General features: G+C 43.9%; 1 protein-coding gene across 1 annotated transcript in view; it reads left to right on the top strand.

Annotated features, from left to right (window-relative positions):
* Positions 1-22774, top strand: part of B3GALT1 (beta-1,3-galactosyltransferase 1) — a 272303-nt gene that overhangs the window by 85494 nt on the left and 164035 nt on the right. Inside the window, exon 2 of the mRNA XM_069985126.1 lies at positions 14894-14951. The gene's annotated coding sequence lies outside the window, so the exon portion shown is untranslated. The remainder of the gene's footprint in view (positions 1-14893; positions 14952-22774) is intronic.

Here is a 22774-nt window from a genome sequence, read left to right as displayed (position 1 = left end):
CATGCAGTACTACTATATAGAAATATTATAGTAAACAGCAATTATAGTTTCTCTAGGCAAAGTTTTTAGGTGCACAAACACATTAGACAAAACAGGTGACAAACAGGCGACTAATATGTATGGGGGCAACCTGACTATCCTCCAGCTGCACATAGCGATGGAAAGTCCACTCAGGCTTTTATTATCACTTATCCTTAGTTCACGCAGAAGATAGGTCACCACTTACTGGAATGGGGGTCTGGCAGCAGCTTTCCCCCCTTCCCCAATAGTAATAAATGTGTAATCTCAGCTAAGGGGGCAGAATATATTCTGGGTTTGCAATAAAAGTAACTTTCTTTATTTAATTTTTTATGTATGTTTAGATTTTCAGTTTTCTGACAAAATCTCTGTATGAAGGTGTAGATTTGTGCCAATTTTGTTTCTTAAATTTTTGTCCTTAGCATTAACTAAGTTTTACTCCATGTCCTCTCCCACTAAGCCATACTCACTTTTTCATTTCTTTTTTTTACAACAATTGTGCTAGAAGTGAAATTTATAATTTTCTACTCATTCTGCAAAAAAAAAAAAAAAACGAAAAAAAAAATTGCATATGGTACACTAGGGAGGGTTCGCATTTATTAAGACTGGTGTACTCATACGCCAGTCTAAGACTGCATTCACACATTCCGTGAAGTTGTCCGTGCTCACGGACAATTTTACAGCCCATTGCTTTTTATTGGGCTATTCAGACGTTCCGTGATTTCACGGATCCGTGATCCGTGGCGTTAAAAAATAGGACATGTCATTACTCGGAACGGATGCACGGGAAGGATTCCCCATAGAAATCAATGAAATCCGTGTTTTTGACGGATGTACACGGTTGTGACATCCATGTTCGTCTGTGAAAAACACGGATCAATAAAAAATCACGTAATCAATGTAATTTTAAATGCTTTAAAACAGATCCGTGAAAAAACGGACACGGCTGCAAAACGGACTGTTTTGCACAGATCACAGAGATAGCTAGCAGACCACAATCCCGGACCTGGAAAAACACTGAAAGTGTGAATGCAGCCTTAAAGGGGGAGGACAACCTCCCCCCACCCCCGGCCGCCCATCAGGCCAGCATGGCTTATGGCTGACGTAAGAATCTGTGCCTTTTCCGTGGTGTACCCCAGGGGTGCAACTCTAATAAATGTACCCCTAGGTATATAGGCAACACAATGATTCTATAACACCATCATTATTAAGAAGTGCATTGTCCTTTCTAATCACTCTCCATCTATCTTAGAAGTACATAAGATTTTCCATCGGGCAATACTCTTTTCTTCTAATCCTTGTGGAAAATGTGCTCAGAAACCACTTCATCTGCTGTGATTTTATTTAGGGAGTTATTACTCTATTGAACTGAGCAGTGGCCTTTATTCCATAATCTTTTCTTAAAATAACTGAGTGGGATAGATCTTTTGTAAAGCAGACACTGCTTTCTTTGAAAGGACGTGGGAGTAACTAACACTTTCAGAGCTTGTCACAGAAAAGACTTGTTTTTCTAAGAAATACAAAATTTCTAGTACCGGAGGGCTATCAAATAATCACCAGCCTGGGGACCTTTAAATGTGGCGCTGAGTCCTGGTAGTTTTTGCATAGAAGTACATACTACTGTAGAATACTGTTACTGTACTAATTGTCAGAATTATTTTTTACTTGTGATGTAAATATATTCACTAAAAGTCTAATTAGAGATCCTTTAAAGGAGTAGCCCACAATCCACGAATCATCTTCTGAGAAGGTTAGCCCAAGCATATCACATGGTATTTCGGCCTGCTTCCTGTACTCTCAGCTATGTCTAACAATTGGAGGGGTCTCAGCACTAAGCACCCAACCAATCATAACTTTTTTCATTACTGTTTAATGTGTGTACTGATATGTAAACATAAAAGTTGAATGGATTATCAGCATAATTCACAGATGTTCCATGTTTTCCACAAAGAGAGAATGACTTCTTAAATGACTTTAGGTACTATGGGGGAGATTTATCAAACATGGTGTAAAGTTAAACTGTCTCAGTTGCCCCTAGCAACCAATCAGATTCCACCTTTCGTTTTCCAAAGAGTCTGTGAGGAATGAAAAGTGGTATCTGATTGGTTGCTAGGGGCAACTGAGCCAGTTTCACTTTACACCATGTTCGATAAAGGTCCCCCATTGTTTTTTTTTTTTTTTTTTACAGAGATCGAGGCGAAGATCCTGGTGGCGCGGTCCTTTTTTTTCGGGGGCCATTGTATGGCTGTGCACCGACCCGGCTCTAAGCACTGTCCCGCCACCCCAGTGTGACAATATCCCCTACCCTCTCTAATGCAGCTCCATAAGAATCAATTGAGCCACGTCACAGAGAGGAGGGGATATAGTCACACTAATGGGTAGTAGGCCCACCCCAGTGCATAGAGCTGGGCCGGTGCACAGCCAAAGAACGGCACCATGCTTGGGAACTAGGCAGCGTTTAAAAAAATTAAAAAAAGGCCGGTGCCAGCACCGGTCAGGAAAGGGGTCTGTATCCAACAAATTACAACTGGAAACTTTACACACTGTTGTTGTTTGCAGTTTAATACAAGAATGTATTAATACAAGTCCTATTTATAAGGTTTCAGTCCTTAGACCTTCACCAACTACAGGCTGCCATATGAGATTGGGAAGAACAATAAAGAAATAAAGAAACGGCTGTAAGCCTTGGGACCCTCCAGCTGTTGCAAAACTACAATTCCCATCAGGCTTGATGGGAATTGTAGTTTTGCAACAGCTGGAGGGCCGTTAGGGTTGACAAAAAAATGGGCGAACACTAAGTTACTCCAAAAAAAAAAAAAAATAAATAAAAAAAAAAATATATATATATATATATATATATATATATATATATTATTAAGGATTCACCATCAATGTGACCTATATTTTTCTATCCTAGCTGGGAACCATTTCTTAAAGGTTACTTTAATAAATGAATAGATAAATTGATTAATATTTTTTCATGTATTAATTCTAAAAAATTAAATACATGGCTGAACTTAACACAGAAATAAAACTGTAATACAAAGATATAGTAGAGACTGTACGTGTTTTATACTGGGCCAGTATGTGCCCTTGTGTTGTATCTGTGCAGCGAGCCGGGGTAATGGGAAGAGAGTGAGGGGAATGAGGAGAGGATAATGGTGATGGTAGTCTCTCCTGAGCGTGGCACTGAGCTCCTCTGTGAGGGGATGCACTGAGGGCTGCAGGGGGAGAGTGTGCTATACCTGCAGGATGGCTGGAACTTTGTCACGGTCACAGGTGGGCACGAGGGCTTCTGCAGGTACAGGGGGACTCTCTGGCGCTTCCCGGGTATCTCTCTCTCTTCAGTGGCTGCTGCAGCGGTTTCTGTAGGGGGGCTGCACCCGTGTGTAAGGTGGTCGGTGGTGTGGACTTGTAGTTCCCCCGGGGCCAACCCCAAAATACTGCTGCCTGGTAATATGGCCCTTGATGGTGGTGTGGTGCAGGTGGACCAGACAACAGGGAGACAAGGAGGGAGGCAGTGTAACAACAACTCCTTTACTGTAAGACTTGCAGGTGTTATACAGTCCTTTAGCATACAGTGGTGAATACTGGCGGCTTTGACTGGGATACTGTGCTTGTGAGAGCCTGGTGGTGTGAAGAGAGACGACCTGCCTTAGGTCCTGGTCTGCCAGAACGTGTGGGACGCTGGTGAGCACTGTGATCCTGTGGACTTCTCCCCAATGGCGCTTGAGTCTTCTTTTCCCTCCCTGTCTGCCAGGGAGCTTCCTGCAAAATTACTGGGCCGGGCCTTAGGCCACAACTTTCGGGTCCCAGAGGATCCAGGGGTCCTAGTCAATCCTACCCCCCGAATGTCAGGAAGATGGGTGCCGAGGCTAAGTTAACTCGGCTCCCTCCTACAGCCAAGTCTCTCCACTGGGTGTCTGTCTTTAGGATTCCCACTGACTGTATATGTGCTGCCCCTTTCCTGAGGGGGCACCTGACAAACTGTCTCTCAGGGTCTCTCTTTCTCTCACCTCCAGCTGTCTGTTCTCTTGCTGCTCTGTGTAAGATCTTTCTCCTTGTTCCCCTCAGCAGCTTTTCTCTCTGTGGTGATCTCCTGAGGTGATGTTATACCCTCTACAGCTGGTCACTTGTCTCCTGTCTCTTGTCTCAGCTTGTCTCAGCTAAACACTGCAACAGCCAGCCTTATATAGGGGGCCTATCTGCATAACCACACCCCCTTCTAGCAACTTCCTAAGCTTACCACACTACCTAGAGCAGTTCCCACTAAGGTCAGTAGATGTTGCTGTTGTGTGGTGTGCAGTGTAAGCATGTAACCCATCTCTGCCTGCCAGTTACTGGTATACAGAAATACACAGAATAGTTGCACATAAAACATGTTACCTCCTAAAATAGACAATAAACTGCTTGTAGACAGGTGCCATCCTCAGCCCAGCCACAGGAACCATGCTCTGGTATACTACATAATTCCCCCTCTAAAAATAAGCCGGCCTCGGCGACGGGCTGGGGCGAGGATGAAAGCTGGAAACACAAATAAAAGGCACCATACCTGTGTAAAAGTGTAAAAGTTTGGTTAGGCACATAGGCAAATATAGTGCAAACAATTTTGTAAACATAGTGGGCTCCTGCCCAACAGGGAACTCTTAAAGTCTCTCTATTGGCACTTAGCACAGCGTCCATATTAGAGTGGTCCGTTTGAATAAACAATACACATGGCTGCAATAACAGTGTAATAGTGCAAACAAACTCTTTGGCACATGACCTGGGTAGCGTCCATTAGAGTCTCACGGAAAAAAAAGGCAGTCCATGGCATATGTGTGTCTTTTTAACACACTAAACCCCAACAAAAACATAACCCCCCAAACAATAGCACTTTAGTGCAAAACTTTCATGGTCCTAAGACCAGGCACTTCACTTAAATGAAAAGAACGTTGCAGCACTTATAAAACTTTATAAAAGTATACTTTGGATCATGGCAGATGCCAGGCACAGTTCTTAAACGTTGCAATAAACTTAACTTTTTGCAGTCTCTGAGGTAACTAAGGCATTCCTGCCAACAGTGGGTAAACAGTACCTCAGACGAACTCAGCGCTGCTGCAACTTGTAGAGAGCCAAGATGGCGGCTCTGCCCTTAGCGCTGGATAAGGGTGGTCGCTCTTCACCTGGTGGGAGTGGTGGAAACGCTGGTAGCTGTGCTGCTGCTACTCCAGATGGTGTGTGGGTGGAGGACTCGGCCGAGACCCCTGCAGGCACTGCTTTCTCCTCTCCGGTGGATGTGCTAGGACCACTGAGCACCTTCACCCCTGGCGCTAGGTGCATATGCCAGGTGGCATTCGCCTCCACAATGGTGGTGGTGGCGACGTCCCGGACACCCGGAGGGCTTGCGGACCAGGTTGCGGTGGTCACAGGCTTTGCAACCACCAGGGTGGCCTCTACTTGCGTAGGTGGTACCTCTAAGGTGACGGTGGGTACCGCTGGAGCTGGGACAGTAGGGACCGGATCAGGCGGAGCCGCTTCTGCAGCTATTGCTGGGGCTGAAGGGGGAGAAGGCGCTGGTTCAGCCATTTTGGAGCTGGGAGCACTCTCAGCAGAGTCTGGGGGCGGTACCCTGGTGACACCCGCTGCCCACCACCCTCGGGGTCCCAGCATGGGGGTAAACTCCACCTGTTCTCCTGGGAACAGGGAGTGCAAGTGTTCCGGCAGGTCAGGGCGTTTCACCGAAGCCCGGTTTACAAAATACCACTTGGGCCCGTGGTTGTCCTCAATAAACCCATACCCCCGGTCCCGGCTGAACTCACGTACTGTCCCTTGCAGCCGTAAGGGGCGTGCGTCCTTCTCAGTGGGCTCCTTCAGCCTCTGGCGGATCTCCCGCTCTCGGTCCACCCTCTCCTGGTAAAACTGCCGATACTTTTGGTCGGTGTCGGTGCTTGGCCGCTGTCGGGGCTGGGTTCCCTGGACTGTGTTGGCTTCCCGGATCTCTGTGAGGATCTGCTGCAGGCAGCCTTCGTCCCCAAAGCACCATTTGGGGATCACTGATTCCTCCGGGCTCGGTGGCCGACCGTCCATCAAACGGGGTTGTATCGCGGCCCCTTCTTCCCAGGGGATGACGGGGACTTGGCACTGTGGAGCCTCTAGCGCCCCTGCCTCATCTGGGTCTGTTGTCTCGAGCGCTGCATCCGGAGGCATACTAATGCAGACCTGCTCCGAGGAGTGAGGGGCAGGCTGCGGCTCAGGCATGCCGTCCGGGTTGGCGGACATGGCTGATGCGGGAACTCCGGTCTCGGGTTGCTGCTTGCTCGCCATGCTGCTCGCTACTGAACCCCCTCCTTTTCCGGGCGGTCCAGGCTCCGCCCACTTCCTGTGTGGGACGGAGGCGCTCTTTTTCCTATGAGGCTGGGACTCACCCAAGATGGCGGCACACAGTGGACTCCGGAAGCGCTGTCTGTGCAGACCTCTAGGAGACTTGGCGGGCGACCGTTGCTGTTGTGGTGCTGCGTAGCTGCTCTGAGGTGAGGCGGGACTTACTCTTTCCCGCGCTTCAGCGGAGCTGTAGTTAACCCCTTGAGGGGCGGTGCGCTGCGACTGTGACGCAGCAAACAAATCCTTCTTCTTTAGGATAGTGGCAAAGTCTCTGAGAGCACAGTAAAAGTGGCACAGTGAAACAAACATGGTGGCTTGTAAAGTCTCTTTCAATAAAGCAAAGTCCATGCTGTACATCTGTAAATCCACACACAGGGATATGGGTTCCATCTTCCCCCTCTTTTAAGCAAAGTTTCTCTCAGGCGAAACAGTTCAGTAAAACAGTAGCAGAAACACTTTAGCAGTCTTTTCACATAAGCAGCATACAGTTAAAGTCTCTGTGGATACAGGGTTCCCCCTCTTTTGCGGTTAGCACACACTTGAGGGCAGTTTTCTCACAGCTGAGGTGTTGGTACTTTGTGACAGGCACACAGCCTATCCTGTTCGTGACGCCAAAAGAGAACTATGCAGCGAGCCGGGGTAATGGGAAGAGAGTGAGGGGAATGAGGAGAGGATAATGGTGATGGTAGTCTCTCCTGAGCGTGGCACTGAGCTCCTCTGTGAGGGGATGCACTGAGGGCTGCAGGGGGAGAGTGTGCTATACCTGCAGGATGGCTGGAACTTTGTCACGGTCACAGGTGGGCACGAGGGCTTCTGCAGGTACAGGGGGACTCTCTGGCGCTTCCCGGGTATCTCTCTCTCTTCAGTGGCTGCTGCAGCGGTTTCTGTAGGGGGGCTGCACCCGTGTGTAAGGTGGTCGGTGGTGTGGACTTGTAGTTCCCCCGGGGCCAACCCCAAAATACTGCTGCCTGGTAATATGGCCCTTGATGGTGGTGTGGTGCAGGTGGACCAGACAACAGGGAGACAAGGAGGGAGGCAGTGTAACAACAACTCCTTTACTGTAAGACTTGCAGGTGTTATACAGTCCTTTAGCATACAGTGGTGAATACTGGCGGCTTTGACTGGGATACTGTGCTTGTGAGAGCCTGGTGGTGTGAAGAGAGACGACCTGCCTTAGGTCCTGGTCTGCCAGAACGTGTGGGACGCTGGTGAGCACTGTGATCCTGTGGACTTCTCCCCAATGGCGCTTGAGTCTGCTTTTCCCTCCCTGTCTGCCAGGGAGCTTCCTGCAAAATAACTCGGCTCCCTCCTACAGCCAAGTCTCTCCACTGGGTGTCTGTCTTTAGGATTCCCACTGACTGTATATGTGCTGCCCCTTTCCTGAGGGGGCACCTGACAAACTGTCTCTCAGGGTCTCTCTTTCTCTCACCTCCAGCTGTCTGTTCTCTTGCTGCTCTGTGTAAGATCTTTCTCCTTGTTCCCCTCAGCAGCTTTTCTCTCTGTGGTGATCTCCTGAGGTGATGTTATACCCTCTACAGCTGGTCACTTGTCTCCTGTCTCTTGTCTCAGCTTGTCTCAGCTAAACACTGCAACAGCTAGCCTTATATAGGGGGCCTATCTGCATAACCACACCCCCTTCTAGCAACTTCCTAAGCTTACCACACTACCTAGAGCAGTTCCCACTAAGGTCAGTAGATGTCGCTGTTGTGTGGTGTGCAGTGTAAGCATGTAACCCATCTCTGCCTGCCAGTTACTGGTATACAGAAATACACAGAATAGTTGCACATAAAACATGTTACCTCCTAAAATAGACAATAAACTGCTTGTAGACAGGTGCCATCCTCAGCCCAGCCACAGGAACCATGCTCTGGTATACTACATCTGTATCCTGTCTCATACATAATACCAGGGGAGACTTGTGTAATGTGACACATGATAGGACAATCCTTATTATCAGCCTACGAGAAGACAGCTTAGAGCATGTATAATGATATCTCCCCCGTCATATAGTCAGTTCTATTATTTACATGAGACACCGACCCTACATAATCAGAGGTAGTGACACGATATCCACGCCGGGTGGTAATTATCAGGTGACAGCCATAGCATTTGTATGTCATAAACATTATGGTTTGTCAGGAGTCCTGGTAATGTGTTATTATATTGGCTTTGTATTCTTTAGGTACTTCTCTCTTCTTGGCCACAAATACATCAGTCTTGATTCCTAGTCCGAATACTGTATTTAATTTTAGGCTATGTTCACACTGCGTGCGAATCCGTACGCAGGTCTTACGCTGCCGTACATGTGCGGCTGAAACTACGGAAAAATCGACATGTGGCCAGATGCGTACGCACCGCGAACATACGCCCGTAGTACAGTTCTGCTTCCCTAGCTTGTTTCGAAGCGATCTGAGGCAGGTCATTTACTTGGAAATCTTCGCCCAGCCCCGTAAACCACACAGAACCTTTTGGATCGAAAAATCAAGTTCAATTTGGCTGGAATAAGTACTCCGTACGGGACCGCATGGAAATCCACGGCCGTCAGTTTCAACATTTCCGTCCTCAAACAATGGTCTTGTTCATTTTTCACGGCGCCGTATACGATCCGGCCGTAAGCTCATACGTAGTGTGCATTGTGCGGGCGTATATCGTATACTTTCAAGCAAACGCATTAACCTCAAAACTACGGGCGTATATTCACGGTTCGCACTATGGACGGATTCATACGCAGTGTGACACATAGCCTTAAATTAAAATATACGTGGCTAAGGCTACAGTCACATGTTCAGTAATTTTTCAGGACTATATATAATGCCCACAATCCGCAAAAAAACTGTTTGTAATGCATCCATATTGCATCTGTATACCTGGGTTCACACACAGTATATTTGAGGCTGTATTTGGTCCTCATGTCAGGTCCTCATAGCAACCAAAACCAGGAGTGGATTGAAAACACAGAAAGGATCTGTTCACACAATGTTGAAATTGAGTGGATGGCCGCCATATAACAGTAAATAACGGCCATTATTTCAATACCACAGCCGTTGTTTTAAAATAACAGCAAATATTTGCCATTAAATGATGGCCATCCACTCAATTACAACATTATGTGAACAGAGCCTTTCTGTGTTTTCAATCCACTCCTGGTTTTGGTTGCTATACAGCCTCACAAATACAGCCTCAAATATACATAGTGTGAACCCAGCTTACGTAATCTGTATCTTTTTGCTGATCAGCAAAGAAGGTGGCAGGTGATAGTTAAATGGTTTTGAATGGTTTAAAATAATTACTCATCGTAAGGCTATGTTCACACTTGGTTTAACAGCGTCCGTTGGATAGCAACGAACACTGTTAAACTGCCGGGCTACGGCTGCCGGGCTACATTAAGGTACCTCTGTATCGGCTGCAGGAATGTTCTTTTTTTACCATTGACTTGCGGGCACGTCAGGTGTGCCCACAAATCTATTAGCCATTCAGTTCAATGTACAGTACGGCCGCCGGCCGACTTTACGTTGTGTGAACAGCTATTATTTCCGAATGCTGTTCGCTGAAATAATAGACATTTACGTTATTTTAACGCCTGTTCTAAAGAACAGGCGTTAAAATAACAATTTACTTCATTGCAATGCCGCCCCTGCAGTAAAGAACAGACGCTGATTCCATTGCAGTCAGCGTCCATTCTGTACTCAAAAAGGACGATATGGGAACATATCCTAACTCAACGCTATGGATGTTTTGTTCATAAAAATTACGTTGACTTTTATGGGGGGGAATCTGTGCCGCAAATACAGTTTATATTAGAACTTGTCAGGAATTTTTGCAGATTACGGATCCATAAAACTATGGAGAATGGGAACCGCCCTATTCAAATTAATGGGCCCTAAATTTGTCCGCTATTAGGAATAAAACCTGTGAATATAGCCTTACTTTGTCCTGTAAATGTCATAAATGTGTAATACTAGAAAATCCCCTATTATTCACTCTACTAACATACATAATATACAGTAGTGAAAAATAAATAAAAAACATAACCTGGATTTCTGATAGAATCACTAATATGGTCTGACTGTTCTTTAAATAGCAATTAGAGACAACTAAAATCTAACAAAATTATTACTACCAAGAGCATAACTACCACCATAGTAGCTGCTATGGAACCCGGGGTATCAGGGGGCCTAGTGTCCCAGTACTGTAATAGACTGGGCCCCCTGAGCCGGCACTACTTGCAGGTAAATCCTTTTATACTTTGCGGCATCACCTATTTTTATAGCTCTGTGCTCCTGTTAGTCTTACTAGAAATGTAATAGTCAACTGGGTGTTACCATTTAGGGGGTTGTCCTTACCCGTTCTTGCATTAACCAATTAACAATATAACATGGTTAAGGGACACACCACCATCTGGTAACACCCAGTTGGCAATTGAGTCATACATTTCTTGTAAGAATAACTTAAGATATGCATAATATGCAGTTATAAGAGGATATATTCCAGAATTTTTAGATTACGGGGAATACAAGTGTTTACCTAAACAGACAGGCTGCCGGTATTCTTTAAAGATTTTGGGATAGCATGTAGTTGGTTTTTCGACTTTTAGAAACACAAAGCTAGACATAAAATTTACAGCCCATCAAGAAGATCCTAAAATAACCGTAAGACGGCAAGTAAGTTGAAGCGAACATTTTAAGGACAGCACCAGGGGGTGAGATAGAGTGAAATCTATTTCATGCATCATGGATCCAATGCCATTGCTAATGGTGGCTTCTGTGTACTGATGGTCCCAGGCCAAATGCCACTCTTCTAAATTTTTCCATGAAATAAGCCTTGCATTTTCTTAGAGTGTAGAACACAGGAAGGCTACGAATCTATTTCATGGATCATCTATCCATTTGCTTGTCTAGTGGACAGCACCCTGTAGTGATGAGCTTAGAGCAAATGTCCCGTTTTCAATAAGACTGTCAATTGTGCTGTCAGATTGAGATGGTGGAGAACAATGAGGAGACTATATTTTATTTCAAATAACTGGTTGACATTGTAACATTGTAAGATGAACCGGTGAGGAGGAGCACTCACTAAGTGCATTCTCTCCTGCTTTGTCCTTCTGGCAGGAGATGGACTTAGTCTATGGGTCTATGGCTAATGGATTCTTTACAGGGGCAGGATTTATCACCCCAATAATGGCAAATTTTTAAGCACCCAGATCAAAGCTTTTGACAAGTCTCTAGGACGTGTTACCTATTTTTAAATGACAGGTCCACTTTAAGAATCTATTGCTAAGCTCATATGTCTACTTTCAAAACTTTTAGTTTTCAGGTTTCAGTAAAATCTATCTTTATTAGAGATGAGCGAACCGGGTTCGGCATTTGATTAGCTGGGGCTGCTGAACTTGGATAAAGCTCTAAGGTTGTCTGGAAAACATGGATACAGCCAATGACTATATCCATGTTTTCCACATAGCCTTAGGGCTTTATCCAACTTCAGCAGCCACCACTAATCAAATACCGAAAGTTCGGGTTCGGATGGACTCAAGCATGCTCGAGGTTAGCTCATCTCTAATCTTTATTTTTTTTATCGTGAAATCCGGATAGGTTTCCTGAGTTTTCCATAGAGTTTTATTGGACAAGAACAGCCTTCAGGAATTTTTACTGAAGGGTGTCCATGCCGGAAAATAGTCCCTGAAATTATAAGACTAGTTTTATAATTGTCCCAAATTCCGACACAGATGCCCCATAGAACCCTATGGGGGCATTAAGAGTTCGGGGGCATTCGGAAACTGTAAAGAATTCCAGATGCATTGCTTAGCAGTGCTGATGCTGGCCCTCCTTTACTTGTATGTGGTCCAAATCAAAAGCACATACAGTTAAATGAGGCATTGTGTTTGTCAATTGCTCCCAGCCCTGTCAATTACTCTTCTAGCCGTAGGTAGCATTATGCCTTCAGCCACAAGAGTTATACAACTTCTGTAATGCATAAACAGGTAAGAAAGAAAGAAATGCTCCCCCCCCAGGTTGTAAATAGATGCTCATTATTATATATAATTACATTAAAAAAACCTGATATAGTTTTCATTCACTATTTTGGCCGTATTTTAATTTTACTGTATGTGAACATAGCCTTATACGTCACAAGACATCGAGAACATCTTCCCAGCTAAATTCTACCGTATGTAAATGCTAAATGTACATCGATAAATTGAATGTTCCCATAGGCGCTATGTAGGATGCAGTTATGCAATATCAATGTGTGATCGCGTCTTATTTTAACACATTCAACTCAACAGGTATAGTGCGAAAATGAATCAGCCTTGTTACTGAGGTCATTCGTGGGGGAGAATTGCAGTTGTAGGTGGCCACAGTTTTGTTCTTCTGTGGGTGTTAAGTGTTATAGCTCTTTATAAATCTGTGACCACTATATAACACATACATGTGCTTGTGAGTATATACAGGCAATGTTCACACATACGTAACACTTTGTACGTTGGTTCTGTTAGCAAGACTTATTTCTGCCTGGCGTATGTTAACTCGCGAGTGACCATATTAAATCTGAGTCAAGTTCAGTGGAAAAGAGCATGTGATGTGCGTGTTTGGACAACAGATGCAAATGCTGTAATGCACACCATTTTCACACTCCTATACACATTCAGTGATGCTTATTAGACAGGAGGTGTTGACAGATAGGGTTTATAGCAGATGCATTCAGCTTTGAAGAAGAATGCAAAAAAAAAAAAAAATTCACAATAATCCTGACTTCGATAGATAGCACTACAAGAAGCTGTAAAGAAATTCACAGCCCACCTTAAGGAGTGAAATCAGCTTATCAGGGACGCCCAGGACCTAAAGGAGGTCGAAATCTTCAATTATAGTATAAAGGAAAATACCCACCGGAAACCAGATACCAATTCTGATAGTGAACATCCCAGATATCATACTAGAAAAGGACAAGGTGTGAGATATAGGAGTAAAACACCATCCGGTGATTATCAAGGAGTAGAGGAGGAGGCACAACAGGAAGGATTTTTATCCAAGGATCTCCCAATTTCCAATTACCAGCCGAGGGAAAGGAAGGATACATAGAAAGCATAAGCTCCAATGATGACCTTAAAATGATAATTTATCAAGTAGACCTTGAGGTTGAGGCTTTGAAGGACTAATCTTTGTTTTTAATTAAGACTTTTTTTTCCACCTTGATCTATGATCTGCACCTATAGATGTGGCTAAGGCTTTCTGCAGCATGATAAGTTACTGCAGTGCCGTAAAAGGTGTAAGCAGCCGCCATACAGTGCCTCTCCGGGACGTACCCTGGCAATGGCCCTCGTTACGGGTGACGCAGTCGGGATGATTCTGTGTGAACTTGGGTTAATTCTGCCTTGGGCAACTGGAATTAATTCGGAATATTCTGGAGTGCCTGCTATAGCATATACCTAGTACTCTTATACTCGCTTCCTACCCTGTGATTTGCTATGTTCATATCGGTAACCTGATTTTGGCTTGTGTCCCTGACTACATTTTTGTCTCCTGACTTGGTCTGTATTTTTGTCCTCTGTTTTTTTTTTTGTTTGTTTTTTTGTTTGTTTTTTTACTCTGGTTTGCCTCATTGAAGGTAAGTTCACACTATGGAACCCGAGTGGAGAATTTCCGACAGATTCCATAGCTTGTACCCATTCATGGCCGCGCCCCTCCGCCCGTGCCATAGACACCATTCTCTACTCAGGTTCCATAGTATGAACCTACCCTTACTCTGTATTCTGCCTCTCCTGGTTTGACCATAGCTGACCACCACCCACCATTGTGTATATTTGCCCTTGTCTCGTAATTTTCTCAAGTTTGTCTGGTTTTTATCTAAGGTCCTTTTCCACCGATATCAGCATAGAGGATTAGAGGATGGGTCCAAGTTGCCCCATATCGCCTAGGACACGTTGAGACAAGTAGGCAGGGACAGTGGGTGTGGGACAGTGTCAGGGCTGCTCTTGTTTCTGTGTGACTTGTGTGTACCTTGGCCTGTCCTGACAAAAAGCCATTGAAAAAGGTGTTAAAGAGTTAAGTTAACATTCTGTGCCACATGGTTATAATATGTTATACATCTGTATTTGTATGCAGATTTTAAAGTCTGCTCCCAGACTAGGCAGTTGTATAAAGAAAATTTCCATGTTATACTGTGCTCTGGTCCCCCATATCTGCTGCACCAACACCCATGGTCATTAGCTGGTCTTCCTCCAGGTTTTGTGTCGCCCTGACCCTACAAGATCTGTCTGCAGGGTAGGACACTGCAGTGGTCACTCATTGGCTGAGCAGGCCTCTTAAGTTGGGATGACACAAAACCCAGAAAAAGCAGCAACCAGCGAATGACCAATTGACTTGGCTGCTGGTGGCACTGGGAGGGATGGGAATAGTATGAAATATCCAATAGTGGCAGACTTTGACAATATCTCACATCCTCTGTCTTTGTGTTGTGGAAGCTTTTTACTTTTGTTAAATTTTCAGTTGAATAATATTAATTCTTTCTTTTTTTCTTATAGATTATCTGCTGGATTGAACATAACAGATGAAAAGAACACAGCAATTTGAACATCTCCGGTATGTTCATAAAATGTATTCTCTAATTTTTTATTATAAAATTTTATCGGTTTGGTTGATGTACCATGATGTAAAGAAAATATTATTGGTTGACTTGTGACAATGGCTGGTGTCAAGGGGTGGGGTATATAAGGCAGTAGATGTCTAGTGGGTTATAAAACATAATGATAGGTGTAAGGATCTGAGCACGAGAGTTTTTGACAAGATCCAAAGTGTGATGTCTAGGTGAGAACATCTCCAAAATGGCAAACCCATTGAGCTTTTCCAAGTATGCACTCACAAGCACCTACCAAAAGTGACTAAAAAAATGTAATATTCTGCACCAGGTAAAATGGTGTTCTCATAAGGGACAGATTACCTGAGCTTTATGGGTGGTCTGAAAAAGAAGGAAGCCTTGGAGGAACTGTTTGGACCTAAGTCACTAGGCAGACAGTTTCATCTTGCAGATAAATAGTCCAGGCTCTATCACACTCTTTCTCTCTCTCTTAAACACAGCGCATGTTTAGCCCTGCCCCCACTGCCTGTAATTTGTCCTGCTCTAGCTGTTACTAGAGACAGAATTCCCCTGACAACAGGCAGTGCACAGCAAATTGCACAGGAGAGAGATGCAAAGTTTAGAGTTCTGTTTTTGGGGTAAAGAATAATATAAAGCAAAGAGGCCGAACCCGAACCCGAATGCAGAAATCATTTCTGGTAAATGAAGTGAGTTAATAATATTTTAGATATCACATTGGCTATAACAAGGAGCAAAATTGTTAGAAGCAACAGTGAAAATTTTCTGCTGTTTATATCTTACTGCCAGATACCATGATACCAGATACCTTCAGAAGTTATGTGGTGTCTATGCTTCAATGCTTCAATGAACTGTTTTGGTGGCATAAGATTAATTTTAATGTTATGGCTGATCAGGGTATCTTCACCCAAGAAGGTTGAGACATTTGTATTTACTTCACACTTTCCAATGCTAACATTTTACAAGATCTCAGTGGTGCGGTAAAGTTTTCCTGGTCTTTGGGTTTCGGAGTCTCTCTGCCTTATGGCAGTTGGTTTTGTGTGGCGCTTCGTAAAGGTCGCAGTAAATTCCTGTTCTGATTGATGGGAGCGTCGGTGACATAATCACAGCTTCACTGTTCCGAGGTAAAGTACAACATGATGAAGTAGTTTTTAAGAACAGGGGCCATACTGAATTAGTGAATCGGAAAAAAATACAATTGATGTTCTTAAGGGGGAATTAAAAAACATTTGTTTAGTGGCAAGACTTTATTCGCATTAAAAAGGCAGAAAAATTGTTCAGACCTCAAACATCTAATAACTTGGACTTTGCTACAATTGTATCCAGTGTATACAATGCCAAGCTGGTGATGTATTTAGCTTACAGATGATTGGGTACATGCATGGACAAATTTACTAAAACTGCAGACCGAGCAGGTCCTGATAACTAATCTCATTGTCTGGCACAATGGACCTTTGTATGGTCAGTAGTGATGAGCGAATAGTGAAATGTTCGAATATTCGATATTCGGACGAATATCTCCCAAATATTCGATCGAATATTCGATCCTATTAAAGTCAATGGGGAGAAGTATTCGATTATTGAAAAACATCTATTCAACCACTTGGAGGTAAAAACTGGAAGCTGGGGGATTTGAACGCTTATCAAATATTTATCAAATATTCGGCGAACTATTCGAAAATATTCGATAGATCGAATACCTTACTATTTAATTGAATATCTATTCCATCGAACAGTATTCGCTCATCACTAATGGTCAGTTATTGTGCCCGCAAAAAACGATCTTTGGATCATTAGTGCAACCGTTAATTTTCATCATCGTTGGCCACACATCCCTCGATTGCACAAGGTGAGGTGCGGGCAGTAACAATGACTTTTTTCCGCTGATCCAATCTCCTGTGATCTCAGCTTTTGTACAGTCAATTATTAGAACCAAACATTTCTACGAACGCTCAATCAGCTGATAACTGACCCTTAACACCTTTAGACAGTCAAAGGTTGGTCCTCAGCAGTACTGATTTTTAGTCTCTGGATGTAAACAAAGAACATCCCCATTCCCTGGCAGAAAACCGATATCTTTTTGATGATGAAGAATTGAACAAAGTAAATTACAAAGTTGCAGAACATTTCATCATTTCTTCAGATATCTTATAGAGTAGATAATGAGGGATTGAACAAAGTAAATTACAAAGCTTTGTCGTTTCCCCGCCAGTCTTTGCTGTGCCATAATTGAAGTTCTGCAGCCAATTAGCCTTAGCAGTCATGTCCCGTACATACATTTTCACTAAGGATGAGCGAATGTACAGCTAGGCTCGGCTGTCAGCTTGTCAGACGGCTGCCTTTGAACTCTTTGTGGCTTTCTGCCACTCCGCTCCAGGCACCTGGAAAGCTGGATCCAGTCCTGGGAAACTTCTCCAGGATCCAGCTTTTCCAGGCACCCGGAGTGGCACAGAGTGTAAAGACAGTTGGCATCACTTTGCTAGTACTGTAAATTTGCTCATATTTGATTACCACTAAAGGCCTTATTACATGAAGAGATTATTGGTCATATGCAGACGATCATCGGCTGTTAAGGCCGATAATCGCTTTGTTTAATAGTAACGTTAAAAGGCAATGATCACATTGTCTTTTCAGCATTTTGAAAGACCAATGATGCAGATAGCAACAATCTGCTGCCGCTATTTTCTATGGATTTCCCCTCCCGCAGCTCTCTGCACCCCCCACACACACTCTTTTGTGTAATAGCGCCGGCAGCGAGCAGGGATTGAGGGGCGCTGATCTGACAGCTCAGCGCTTGCTTTCTCCTCTGAATTGGCCCGTGTAATAGGGGCTTAAGGCTGGAGATTGGCTGTTGGGGTCACATGGTTACACGTTATCACTACAGTATAGTAGACAGTGGTGTAGCTACCATAGAGGCAGGTTAGGCAGCTGCTGTTGAGGCCTGTGCAGCAGGGGGGCCCAGGGGGGGGGAGGTAAGAGATGACCTGTGTCCTTTGCTTAACCCCTATGTACTGCAGGGTGTAATTGACCCAATGTTTACTTACATGCTGCGACCAAAATAAAAAAGGGTTAACAAGCGGAAGACAAAGAGATCTCTGCTTCGCTGCCTTAATAACCCCTGACCTCTGTTCTGCTGCAGCAATTAAGTAGGAAAATGTGCAGAACTCCGTGCAGAGGTCAGGGGTTATCAGTGCACCAACAGTAAAGCAGAGATCTCCTTGTCTTTTAAACATAGAGTCACTTACACACTGCATTACATAAGGGGGTCTGCTCTTGCAGACAGTAAAATATCTCATGATCAGCTACTGCACCATTTACTCTTTATGGGACTTCAAAAACTTTAAAAGCACCATAGACAGTAAAAGGAGTAGTGGCCGAGTATTTAAACCATCCACTATTTACTGGGGGAACATCTGACTTCTGTTCTTGAGTTTGACTATAGGTACCCTCACCGATCAGTAATTAATCACTGTCCTTGGGGATAGGGAGAACTTGTACTCTTAGAATAACCCTCTTTAAGTAGGTATTTCACACTGAGGCTATGTTCACACTACGTAAGTTTCCGGCCGTAGCGCGTACCGTGAATAAACGGCCGGAGATTTACGTAGTTTGCGTACAATGGAAAGTATAGGATCTACGCCTGCACAGTTCACACTACGTAAGAACTTACGCCCAAATCGTATGCAGTGCTGTAAAAAAATGAACCAGACCATTGTTTCAGGACGGAAATGCTGTAACTTACGCCCATAGCGTAACATGCGGTCCCGTACGGAGTGGTGATTTCTTCATTTTTGCACTTTGATTTGCCGATCCAAAAGGTTCTGTGGGGTGTCCGGGGCCAGCCGAAGATATCCAAGTAAAGACCGCTGTCAGATCGCTACGTACGGCGCTCGGGAAGCGTAAGTAGATTACGGGTGTAAGTTCGCAGTCCGTACGTAGCCGACCGCAACTTATGTAAATCCCCGGCCGGAGTTTCACATGTATATGTCCGGCCGCGTAAAATATGCGGCCGGACATATACGTAGTGTGAACATAGCCTGAAAGTTCCTCTTTGTCTGACAAAATAGACGTCATGTAATTAAATGTAATTTTTTTTAAATTACAGCAGTAGTTGTAGCTGGTGGCAGAAAGTTATATAGATTTGTAAATTACTCTATACAAAAATCTCAAGTCTTCCCATACTTATCAGATGCTGTATGTCATGCAGGAAGTGGTGTATTCTTTCCAGTCTGACACTGTGCTCTCTGCTAATCCCTCTGTCAGTGTCAGGAACTGTCCAGCGCAGTATCAAATCCCCATAGAAAACCTCTCCTACTCTGGACAGTTCCTGACATGGACAGTGGTGGCAGCAGAGAGCACTGTGTCAGACTGAAAAAAAGAAAACAATATTTCCTGCAGGACATACAGCAGCTGAAATATGGGAAGACATGAGATTTTTAAATAGAAGTAAAGTACAAATCTATATAACTTTCTGAAACCAGTTGATTTGAAAGAAAAAGATTTTCGCTGGACAACCCCTTTAAGCCTATACTTCCAGAGCTTGTGAACAGCGCCGTGATGGTGATCGTTTCAGGAATGTTCAGTCACAACAGATGACAAGTTACTGAATACATCAGAACATCCTCAGGGGGAAGCTGCCAACATATCAACTGTTTACAGGAATAGTCGGGAATGTCCTAGCGATAAGCAAACAGGAGCTGTTAAAATGAAATATACGGGAGCCTGGCACATTTAATGTGAAGATAAGGTTGGTGACCTCCCATAAATGAGCAAAGCAAGAGGCGGCAAGAAGCGGCTATACATATAAGGACTTGGCACAGTGAAGTATGTAATTACCAGAAAGCAATTTGTAAAGTTGTATGCATTCTAATTAGCATAATGTAGACTTAGTGCTTTATAAAGCATACACTGACGGAATTGCTGAGTTATAAGCCGAGTTTAGCAATGGTTTCTAAAAGGCATCAATGTCTACGTTCCGTCTTCCTAGCAGAGAAATAACATCATTATCCAATTTAGCCATCCCCCATAAATTATGTGGACTGCAGTCATAGTCGAGATTGGGACTTTGTTTTATATCTATGATAACATTGGAAGGGGAGTTACATTATCCAGATTCACGACTATTTACAGATGTCACGGTGATAAATTTGGTGCCGCATTGTTTGTGCCTGATCGTTATTCTCTGAGTTAGGGTACTATTACATGGCCCGATAATAACTGTAAACGAGCGCCAATCTGCCAGATCGGCGCTCGTTTACTGGGCCTATTACACGGCTGGATAATCGTTTAACAAGGGCTGCATGGACATTGTTACAGATGTCCTTGCAGCCCTTGCTTAAACTGTATACATTACCTATCCATGGTCCATGGCTCCTCTTGTGGTCTGCTTCTCCCCGGGTACCACGGGCGTGCGGGACCTGGGGAGAAGCAGAGCGCAGGAGAAGCCATGGACCATGGATAGGTAATGTATGTAGTTCTCAAATCGTCAGCTGCAGGCAGCACACCGATATTACACGTAGCTATGGGCGGGCCCGACAATTATAGGTCCAAACCTATATCAACGATCAGCCGATGATCGTTGTCATCTGCTGATCATTGTGTTTATTTCGGCTGGATAGGGCCGATTCGGCCAATTATTGTTCCGTGTAATAGTACCCTTACTGTGGTTTAATGAAGTAGGTTTTTTCCTGCAGTCAAGGACCAATATACCAGAGAGGTAGACCATAGAGAAGTTATGGGGCCCTTACAGAGAGGGTGTGAGCTCAGGTTATTTACTTCCTGGGATGGTAAAAAAGTTTATTTTATATTCAAAAACAGTGGCGGCACCATATGCTTGATGGTTGCAGAGTAAACCAAGTGAAGTGACACCATACACTTGGTGGTTGCAGAACAAACTAAGTGAAGTGGCACCAAATGCCTAATGGTTGCAGAGTAAACCAAGTGAAGTGGAATCATATACTTAATCCAACTATATCCAATGTATATAATCTTGCTAGATATACATCATTTACCCCATTCAGTTGTTCCACTCTACCTAAAAAATTCTTTTAGTTTGGTCATGTGATTTCATTGTGACCACCTGAAAATTACATGTGCTTCTGTGCTTCTATGGGGTCACCATCTCTTCCACAGGAACTTCCTGTATGATGAAGCTGCATGGGCTGTTACATACAAGGAGGGTGCCAGAAGCTCGCATTAGTTACTGATGATGACTATGCGCCTCCTGTTACACAATTAGGCTATGTTCACACTTTGTATAAGACTGGCCGTTTCGTGACCCGGCCGGGTCACAGAACGACCAGTATTGAGAAAGATCATCACGGCCGGTACAGCAGCACCGGGCGGATAATCTTCACAGCCGCTGAATTCGTGCCTGCATCCGAATTCCCCGCTGCAAACAATGGAGCATGCGGCCGCTACTCATTGAGTAGCGACTGCAGAAAATTGACATGTCAGTTTCTTATGGCGCGGCTAGGGATCCTGGCCGGAGTGTATACTATGTGTATACTACACTCCGGCCGGGATTCCCTTAGCCTGCAGCACAATGTTGGTAAAGGACTTATCACGTCCGTGTTGCAAATCAGCAACAACGGCCATGATTAATAATTTACTTAGGTTGTGTGAACATAGCCTTATAATGGATATGATGACAGTTTAGGCTCCTTTACTGTATACTTAAAGTCTCTTAGCATACATAGGGGTATATAGAGACAAGGATTATTACACTGACATCTGGGCAGATAGACATGGCTCTGGCTGTCAATGTGATTTTGTGCTAGTATTTCATGGGATTTACACCAGATTTGATTGGCAGAGGATGCAGTTTGAAATCTGAAAGTGAAGATGGTGGTTAATCATAGGTCACATGACCCAGATACATTAATAACCTATATGAATAAAGCAGAGGCGGGATGAAACAGATGACACTGCAAGAATAGAGGTGGTGAATGTCAATCATATGGGTAAAAAAAAAAAAAAGTTCTAAGAAAAGGGGAATATAGGCATATAAGACACTATGCTGAGCTCTGTTATGGTCAAACTAAAATTACACTCTGCAAAAGGTCAGTGAGTTAGATGTAAAGTCAAGAAGGAGAGAATTCCGGAGAAGCTCCTTTGTTGGATCTACATCAGATGCCTCCTCCAACTCTTTGACATGCATCTTACACCTTGAAGAAAAGATGAAACTACTACAGTACACACTTTTAATAGTCTAGACAAGTGAAGCCATTCTCCCGTTACCATGGTAACTAATGTCAGATTTTGCAGAGCATTGTATGTCTATTTTATATATATTTTTTTTTTTTCTTTCATTTTTTTTTAGAAATACAATTGTTAGATTATCATGGGCCGTGTGTCCAAGAACAATGCAGGTTATTCTATTGTTAAGCTTTTGTAGACATTCAGTCCCTACCCCCCACCCCCAACGGGATTGATCAAGGAAGTGTACTGCACTTTTTACTGTAGTCTGGTTGCTGTATTCATCTGTGCACCATAAGCAAATATCCTCCATATCCTATATTGCTATGAAGCCTGATCAGATTTTCTGTTACTCACATGCAATATTTAGAAGGTATCTGGCAGCATAAATTGCTCAATCTACTTAGCAAAGACTAGTATTACAATGTGCCCGGCTAGGACAGGGGAAGGGAACCTTGGCTATCCAGCTGTATCCAGCTGCTTTATTCATATATGTTATTAATGTATCTGGGTCATGTGACCTATGACCAACCATCAACTTGACTTTCAGATTTCAAACTGCATCCTCTGCCAATCAAATCTGTTATCAATCCCATGATATACTAGCACAAAA

This window comes from Dendropsophus ebraccatus, chromosome 9 (assembly GCF_027789765.1).
Source record: "Dendropsophus ebraccatus isolate aDenEbr1 chromosome 9, aDenEbr1.pat, whole genome shotgun sequence".
Lineage (NCBI taxonomy): Eukaryota > Metazoa > Chordata > Amphibia > Anura > Hylidae > Dendropsophus > Dendropsophus ebraccatus.
Note: the sequence above shows the minus strand (reverse complement) of the source record. Positions and strands in the feature narration are given on the sequence as shown.